We start from the raw sequence: 9,424 nt of genomic DNA, 5'->3' as shown, positions 1-9,424 counted from the left end.
GGGCCTGACAGTGGGGTGAAGCAGAGGGGAACGTACTCTAGGTGAAGCCCCCCGAGGACAGTCTGGGGCTGGCCAGGGTCAGGGGAACAAGCATAAGACAGTGGAGCCCTCAGGGGCTGGGGTTTGCTGAACGTAAAGGGCCCGAGGGCCACAGTCCCTATTTGCTTATTGGCTTCCAAGAGCAGTGACAAGCCACGGAAGGATTTAAAGGGGACAGCGAAGTCCCCTCTGCTGCCAGGTGAAGACGATGGAGAAAAGCAGGGGGAGGGGAGGGGGGAGAGCAAGCAGGTGGCCAGGGAGAGGCTGGGCGGAGGGTGGAGAGAAAGTCAGGATTGGTGGACCCGGAGAGGCAGGAGGCAGGAGTGAGGGGTGAGAGAAAGGGGGCTGTCCTGGCTGGGTCTCTGCTTCCGGTTCTGGGGGGCTGTTTTCAGAGACAGGGAAGTAAATCTGGCTTTCTGGAGGCCAGTTTTGCTTGACCTCAGAAGCGTCCTGACTCCTCAGCCTGAGGCCCGGCTCAGTCTCCTCGGCATCGGCCTCCTCCCCGCCCTCCTGTCCCTGACCTCCGGGCCGACGCCCCTCCAGGCTGCAAACTCCCCAGCCCACCCTGCCCGCCTCAGCTTGACTCCCGCGCCCGCCCTGGAGGACCTTCACTCAAGCTCTCCTGGACCCTTCTTGGCCTCTGTGACTTGTTTTTCTGACCAGTTTGTCTCTAGAGTTAAGTTGCTGACGAGAGAGGAGACCGAAGTGTCTGTTTCCCAAGAAGTACCGGAGCGGGGGACAGGGTCTCCCCATCCGACTAGGGGCTCCCGGAGGGCGGGGGCTGGGTTTCCCCATCAGACGGGGGCTCCCTGAAGGCCACGGCTGCGTGTCTCCCCTGAGACTGGGGCTCCCTGAGGGCCAGGCCCTTGCCTGGCTTGGCTTCTCCTGTACTTCCCCGCCCTCCAGCCCGAGATGATGGGGAAGTTACCTCCTGGACTCAGGAGATGGGATCGGGGAGGGGCCGCCTCACCCATCTGGCCCAGCCAGGCCCAACCCGTGAGAAAGTCCCTCCAGCTTTTCCCCTCCCGACCCGAAGGCCCACTTCCTCCTCGTCCGTTACCTGGGCCTTCATTACTCAGCCAGGCTTTTAGGAGAAAAGGCACAGGCGCCCCAGTTCCCTGCCTGCGTCCCCCAGATTCTGTGGGTAGAGCCTTCTCTCCACAGGTTTCTCGGATTTCTACCATGGAGGGGGCAGGAGAGGGCCCCGCCGCCGAGCCTCCTCTGTCTGGGAACCACCGAGGGCAGGGAGGGCAGGAGAGTGAGAGCCAGAGAAGGTAGGAGGGCAGGGGCAAGGGAGGGAGCCCGTGGGAAGCTCCCCTGGGGTAGGGTGACTGCCATGCCCAGCAGGGGCCCGACCCGCCCTGGCACCGCCCGCAGGACATCTGACATCATAGGGAAACTGAGGTCCGCACAGACACTCTGCAAGAGGCAGGAGCATAAGGCTGACACGGACCTAGCGACGTCCAAACCAGGAGATTCGGGGCCCAGCCAGACAGAAGAGGACAAAGCCTGTGGGAGCCAGGGCCCTGGGTGGCACAGAGGCCCCCAGATCCCAAAGGCAGCAAGAAGAGCCAAGCCTCCGGAACCCCCAGGGTGCTGAGGAGAGGGAGAGGCGGGGAGGAGCCTGGCAGAGGGGACACAGGGGTCAGGGAGGAGGGGGAATCCAGCAGGGGAGGGTACTGAGGGCCCCAGGAGTGGGAGTCAGAGGAGGGGGGCGCGCGGGACCTCTGACCCGAGGTCCCGACAAAGGGCTGCCACAGGCACAAGATGGATGGGACTGGGGCGGCCAGGCCCTTTGTGGCGGGGGATGAAAGGGAGCGGGCTCTGAGGCGCGCCCCCGGGCCCCCCCCCAGGCCTGTTGGCTCCCCTGCCCCTCCCCCCGTGACCTCAGGAGCCTTGGAGTGTTGTGGGGGGGTAGGAGAGGCGGGGAGGAGCGGGTCCAACCAGGCATTTCCCCTGGCTGGGCCAGCCGCACCTGAGAAAGATGGGGGGCAGGCAGGACAGTGGGGCCCTGGGGGGCCTCCTGTGTGTGCGGGAGTGCATCGGTGTAACATGCAGGGTCTGCGCCCACGCCGGGGAGGCCCCCCCAGAGCCGGCTGAGACTGTGGTGCCAGCGGGTGCCAGGGGTCCCCCTGGGGGCCCTCCCTGCTCCTGCAGGCCTGCTGCCCTCCTGACCTCTTGGCTTCTTCCTGTCCCCGTCCCCCTTGGCGCTGCCAGTCGAGAAACCAGTTCTGTGCCTGGGCTGGATAAGGATCTCTGGGCTGGGTGCTTCCCAGGCCACGGCGGGAACCTGGCAGGCCGAGGGCACCCTCCCCCCGGGTCTCCCGGCTCCTGGCGGCTGCCCGCCTTGCCCCTCCTCACCATCTCGCCCTTCCCAGCCTCCTTCCCCTCCCAGCAGCCTTGGGTGGGGCAGGGGGCCTGGCTTGCCTTCTCCCTCGGGTGTCCTGGAGGCTGGGTCCCTGTCCTGCTGCCCCCTCCCCGCTGCCCCTTTTTCCTCCAGCCCCCCGCAGGGCCCTGACAATGGCTCCCCACAGCAGGGTCAGCCGGAGGCCCAGTCACAGGCATGTAAGGGGGCAGGGTGAGACAGGCTTGACCCCACTTAACCCCAGGCCACGGTCTCCTCCTGAACCATCACTCAAGTCCCAGGGCATTCCGGTCCCCTTCTCATCCCCCCCAAACTGGGCCAACTGGAAGGGACTTTCAGAGGCCATCTCCTCCATTCTCCTGCCACCTCCCCAAATGTCTGCCTTTTCTCTGCCCCTGCCCAGCTCCCCAGAAACCTCAGACCACTCCCAGCACCTCTGCCTCCACCTCACCCTCCATGGGCTTGGCCAGCCTCTCCCGGCTGCCCCCAGGAAGCTGGCGGCTTGCAGGGGGCGTGGGAGATAGGGGGCAGGGAGGAAGGCCATTCGGAGGCCTGGGCGCCTCCGGAGGAGATGGGACTCCGGCCTGAGCTCCCACCCCCACCCCGGGAGCGGAGCAGGTGTGTGGAGCCAGGCTGGGACTCAAGCCGGTGACTCAGGCCCCAGCAGACAGCTGCTCTGTCCTCAGCAACCAGCCCTCCCTTCCGCAGCCCGAGGTGCAATCTTAGAAGCTGGGAATTCTAGAAGCTGAGCGCAGAGTCCCAGAAGGAACCGCCCTCAGGGATCCGGCCTCTCCTTTGTCAGAGGAAACTGAGGACCAGAAAGGGGTGTGTCCTGCTTGGGGGGCTGCTCAGGCAGCAGGGAAATCCCTGGTCCCACAAAACAGGCTGCTTGGGTCCAGTACCGAGCTGGGCCCCTGGTTGCGTGAGCTGGGCCCCTCCGCACCCTCCTGCTCTCCAGCGAGGGGAGTGGGTTTCTCAGGGTCGAGAGGACGCTCCAGCCTCCGCAAGTCTGTTTTCCGTCTCTCCCCCCGCCGTGGGGCAAGCAGATGCCCCTCACTGGGCCCCTCTTCTCTCTTTCTGGGCCCCAGATTATGAGGGCCCGACAGGTGCCGGGGCCCTTCAGTCTCAGGTGGGGGATTATAAACCAAGGTTTCAGCAGGAGCCTAAAGGCAAGGATATCCCGGGCTCGGCCTAGAGCAGCCTGGGGAGGGAGAGCCATGGTCTCCTGGCCTGGCCCGGCACGGAGCCGGACACCCAGTCCCCACCGGTGTCGGCCCTCCCAGGGATGCGTCCGAGCACCAGGAGGCCTGGGGGGCCTCCGACTACCGGGGTGACACACAGGGAATGTGGTATCCGGGTGCCCAGGGGCCAGGCCAGGCCCTTTGCAGACGGTCAGCGTTTATGCCCCTGGCAAACATTTCAGAGCTCAGCTCTGTGCAGACCCTGGGTGGGGATAAACCCCCGGCCACTGAGGAAGTAGTCTCTGACCCCTGCCAGGCGCCCACCCTGTCCTTCCACAGGACCCCTTGGCTCCGGAGCCAGGGGGGCCTCGGAGATCTCGGTGCAGGACGAGGTTCAAGGAGGAGGACGGCCCTCCCCCGCCCCTGCGGCCTCTCCTCCCCGCCCTGCAGAGGCTCAACTTTTCACACAAGCTTTCCTGGGATTGTCTCTTCTGTCATCACAGCTCCTGACGCAGAAACCAGCAGGGGACTGTGGAAAGGCCCAGGCAGAAAGGTGAGGCCATCCCTCCGGCCACCTGCCTCGGGACGAGAGCGTGGGCCGCAGCCCAGCCCAGCCTGGGGACTCCCCGGAGGATGCCCAGGAGAGAGTCACCCTCCCAGCCCTCTCTGGCTCCCACCTGGCTCCCTCTCCCCAGGGAAGTCCCTCCTCGGGGCTGACTTAAGTGCCCCGTGCTGCGGTGTTGCCAGGTCAGCTCCTCACAGACGGACCCGGACCCGGAGGACACGCTCGCTCACAGGTGGCTGCGGGGACCAGGCAGGCAAGTGTGTGGGCGCAGCCGGTGGGGACGCTGCTGCCACTTCCCTCGCCTCTCTGCCCTTGCTCCCCACCCCTCCCCCACCCTCCCCCCCTCGGCCCCCACTGGAGCTCCTGGCTGGGAGCCAGCATTGTTCTGCCCGGTTCCCGGCTCCCCTCCTCCTTCCCTCCCTGCCCGCTGGTGGCCGGGGCTCCTGGGCACCCGCCTGCCTGCCCCGCTGCGTGCCCGGGCTGGGGGCAGGGTGGGAGCAGGACGGCAGGTCCCAGGCTCTGCTTCCTCCTCACGCTGTCTCCACAGACGGAGCGGCCGGGGAGCTTGGGTTACTTGGGCCCCCTGGTTATTTTTAATGCCACCAGCTCCCGAGATAAATATACCTGCCCCTCCCCCCAGCTGCCCCGACGATGAGTCCCTCCTCACCCAGGTTCCTCAGACCAGGCTCTCCTCTAAGGTCTTCCCCTCACACGCCCTCCTGGTAGGTGCCCTGGGCCCTGGACTCCCAGCAGGGAGACAGTGCGGCCCCAAACCCCATAGATGAGGGGGGATGGTGTCCTGACTCCTCCTAAGGCCATTTTGAGACTGGCTCATCTATGGGGTTCGGGCTGGGGCAGGCTTCCCAGAGCCCCGGGGAGGAGGTGCTGGACAGAAGCTGCTCCTGCAGGTTGGGCCTCGGGGCCCCTCTCCTACTTGGCCAGGGGCAGGGGCTGGGATGGGGGCTGGTGGAGGACCCCCCACCCCCGCTGCCCCTCTCTCACCCGCCTCCGCTCCTGTCTGGTCCCACAGCGCAAGCAAGTTCTGCCTGCAACTAACTTCTAGGCCTCTTGCTTTGGTCCAAAGAACATTCTGGGCAGGAACCGCAGCCTCTCCGCGGAGGGCAGAAGACGGAGCCTGGGATCAGGACAGTGGCTGTTCATTCCTAGACTGCAGGAGTCTCGGCCTGAGGAAGCCCCCAGGGTCCTTAGGACAGACCCCAGGGAATGAGCCAGCAGGTGGTGGGTCACACACCAGCAAGAGGGCACTCTCTCCCTTGGTGACAGCCGCTGCAGTCCCGAAGCAGGTGATGGCCGCCCTGTCCAGGCTGACCTCTGGCCCCACAGCTTCTGCCTCGCAGGCCTTTCCTGGACCCACAGAAGAAAAGTCTGGGCCCTTTTACCCAAGAGCTCCCAGATGCTCAGGATGACCCCGTTCTCCGTATTTACTTTCAAATACTCCATGCGCTCTGTCCGTCAAGAATTCTGTTACAGGGGCGCCTGGGGGGCTCAGTGGGTTAAGCCTCTGCCTTCGGCTCAGGTCATGGTCTCAGGGTCCTGGGGTCGAGCCCCGCATCGGGCTCTCTGCTCAGCAGGGAGCCTGCTTCCTCCTCTCTCTCTGTCTGCCTCTCTGCCTACTTGTGATCTCTGTCAAATAAATAAAATCTAAAAAAAAAAAAGAATTCTGTTGCGCATACGGCCTACCCCTCCACGCCCTGCATCTCTGTCCTTCTCCCCAGAGGGGCCCGCCGGCCTCTCCTTCAGTTCCAGCATCCGTTTGCTTTCTGGAGACGCTGCGTGTGCGCCCGTGTCCGCGCTGTTCTGCCGGGATGCGACCGTGCAGGTTCTGCCCCGGCTCTTCCTTCTCCACGGCAGGCTCGTGGGCTTCAGCGGCGCGGCGGTGACCCCCACGGTCGGATCCGACGAACAGAGAGCGCAGCCCGGAAAAGCCAAACACCGCGCCTGGAGGGTGTGGAGCCCCGGGGCCTGCTTGAGCCCCGCTGGTGGGGACGGGACACGCACGCCTGCCTCGGAGAGCCCTGCGTGCTCGCGTGAAGGCGTGCGATCCCCTCCCAGACGGCCTCGCAGGCCAGGAGGCCTGGGCTCGGGTGCTCAGGTGACGCTGGGCGCCAGGACCCACGCCCCCCCCCACCTGGCGCTCTCATCCGTGAGCTCCCCGGAAGCACCGGGCGGGCTGAAGCGAACCGTAGCGAACCGTCTGGGCTCAGGCCTGGAGGTCTCACCATCCCGCCTCAGATGAGAAGCTGGGACTCGGGGAGTTTAGGGGTCTCCGGAGGACTCCCACTCGGGTGCACCTTGAGAGCCGGTGGTCTGCACAGCCTCCCCCGCAGCCTTGCCCCACTGCTCCAGGCATGAGGTGAAGGGGGTGTCTGTGCCCTCCATCGGGGGGTGCCCCAGCCCAAACTCAGCCCCGGCTATGGTCCGTGAGGCAGCAAACTCCCGTCAGGGGCTCTGTGTGGGGAGGCCCTGGTGGCCCAGCCCGCGTCCCCGATCTCAGCTCCAGCGCCCCCCAGCAGCTCCCCTGCCCTTCTCTGTCCACTTCTCCCAAAGCTGGGCGGCCGATGGTGGAGGGGGAGGGAGACTCAACTCTAACCGGGCCAGAGGGGCTTGTGTCCCAAGTCGGTCACCTCCTGGCTCCATGTGGCCTACGGTGGCCCTGAGTCAGATGACAGGAGAAGCATGAGGGACAGCAGAGACTAGACTTCTCTGTGCGTCCCTCTCTCTGACGTGTGCTGCGACCCCATCGGCTTCAAGCCCAGAGAGAGGGACGCACAGTCCAGATTCTGACCGTGTGGTCTTGGACGGGTCACTCACCCTCTCGGAGCCGTCTCCTCCAGAGGAAACCAGGCACCAGCACAACGCCAGTACCTGCCTCACTCCCTCATTCGGTTCTGGGGGGAGGATGGAGGCTTCTTGAGGCAACAGCGGCCCCTGGCGCCCCACCCCGCGACAGGCGGCAGACCGGCCGGCCTCTCTGTGGGGTGCTCACCGAACCCCTGGCCCGGAGTGCCCACAGACGGAAGGGGACAGCACGTCTCGTCTCTGTACCTTCTCTCCGGGAGCGGCCCGTCCATGCTCGTGGTCCCCCCATCCCCCCGTCCGTCGTCCACCCCACCTCAGTCCTCCGCAGTGACTGTCCTCAGACACAAGTCTGAGCAGGTTACCCCGTGACTGAGGTTAAAACCCTTCCATGGCTCCCTGCTGTCTCGAGGGCAGAGGCCCCACTTTAACCCCACAGCACCCTGCTCTGCCCGCCTGTCTGTGGGTCCCACGGTGTGGCTCCCCGTGTCCAATTCGCCCAGAAGCTCCGGGACGGGTGCCCACAGGGGTTCTCCGTGATTCCTTCACGATATTTATTCAGAGCACACGGTGCCCCCCGCATTCAAGAGGGGGCTTGGGAGTACTGTCCAGTACATTCACGAGAAAACCAAGACCCAGAGCTGCGCACTGACGCCTCCAAGTGGCCTAGAGGGGGTAGAGCTCTGCGCAGTGCTCTTTCCACCCTACCTGCTGTCTGTGTCAGCCGCCTGGCCAGGATGGAGCCTGGGAAGGCCCCCTGCCCTGCTGCGGAGGAGGGGCCCCCACGCCAGGCCCAGCTGGCTGGCTGGAAGTAGGGGGACAGGGAGGCAAAGGGAGGGGCCTCTACCTCCCTCTGCGGTCCCTTCAGGACCTCTGGCAGCTTCTCCGTGGGAGAGGGAAACGGGGCTGAGTGCTGCTTAGCCAGTGTTGTAGTCAGCCCCACTCAGGCGTGGACCCACCCCCCCGGGAGGGCTTACGGCCCCACGGCGGCTCCTTTCACGGCATCTTCTTGGCACACCACACCTCACCTGTCCCTCCCCAGGGCACCCTCTGTCCCCGCCATCCCCATCCAGAGTCTGTTTCCCTAACTCCGCCAGGCCCAGAGGGAGATGAGCCCACTCCTGGCCCAGGACCCCAGCGTGCCCTTCAGGCAGCCCCCCGTGAAGACTGGTCCCCTCGGGAGCCCGCATCCTCTCACTGTGGGGGGCATCACACTTCTCTGAGCCGAGGAGGGAGAAGCCACAGCCTGCCTTCCGGAGCAGCACCCCAGCCCATGTGGATGGGGCGCAGAAACCTTCCCAGCGGCTCTGGGACGCTCCTCCGGGGCGGTGTGGGGGTCAGAGGCTCCCAGTTCTAGCTCTGGAGCTTCACTGGGACAGGAGCAGACGGAGAAAGCCTCCATCGAACATCATTCCAGGTTCTCTTGCTGCCCAGACTTCTTCCTCTGGGATCAATTCCAACCCCTCAAAGTCCCTCTGAAAACAGTGTCCAGAACTATCCTCCACATACTGAGGGCAACGGGGCTCTCACCTCTGGTCTGGACACCCCGTGTCCATTAATCGCTCACTGGGCTGCACAGCCGTTTCCCAGCACTGGTTCACGACAAGCTGTGGTCCTCTAAGACCCTCGGGCTGTCTTCAGCGGAGAAGCTCTCCTCTCCTCTTTACTGGTCCCTTCTTACGCCTGCTGACTTTGAAACCAAAAGCAGATTTTTACATTTATCCCCATTAAACATCATTGGGTTCATTTTTTCCCATTTGGTCAAACTCTAACTCTCGGCTCCTGCACAAGCCATAGATCGGACAAATGAGGTCTACGCTTTCCTCCTGCTCTTCAGCAAACGTCCGCAGCTGTCAGGCTCTGGGGACGGCCACTGAACTCTGTCTGCCCACTGGAGTGTCATGTGGTCCGTGTGGCCTGGGCCCGGGGTCAAAAGTGCAGCCGAAAGCCTCACAAAAGTCCTGGGAATCCAGTACAACCCCGGGGCAGGGGAGAGGAGGCCATGTGGCCCTCCAGGAGCCCCCTGAGTGCCCGCTGGCTCCCACGGAGGGCCTTCTTCCCCTGAACAAGTCATCGCTTCAAATGTCACTTACCTGTTGGCGGTCGGCTGAGCATTTCTGCAGCTCCGCCAGGCTATGGTTGCTGGAAACCACCGCCTCCTGCCTTCAGAAACTCAGTGCCACACTCCTCCCCAGGATGTTGAGCATTTCTGCTCTCCGTGATCCCCAAACGCAGCCCCAGGGTTCATGAGAGAGTTGGCTCCAGGTGATGGCTTTCGTGGGGATAGTCTTTGAAGACGTCCCCACACGTGGTTTGCTTTGATCTTCGCAACAAGCTTATGGGAATGGGTATTAACCTCCTTTACCAAACAGTACACAGAGGTCACGTAGAGATGTGATGTGATCTGCCCAAGGTCCTTTAGCCAGAAAGTGCAAAAGTCAGATGGGCTGCTCTCTC

The sequence above is a fragment of the Neovison vison genome, chromosome 10 (assembly GCF_020171115.1).
Source record: "Neovison vison isolate M4711 chromosome 10, ASM_NN_V1, whole genome shotgun sequence".
NCBI lineage: Eukaryota > Metazoa > Chordata > Mammalia > Carnivora > Mustelidae > Neogale > Neogale vison.
Note: the sequence above shows the minus strand (reverse complement) of the source record.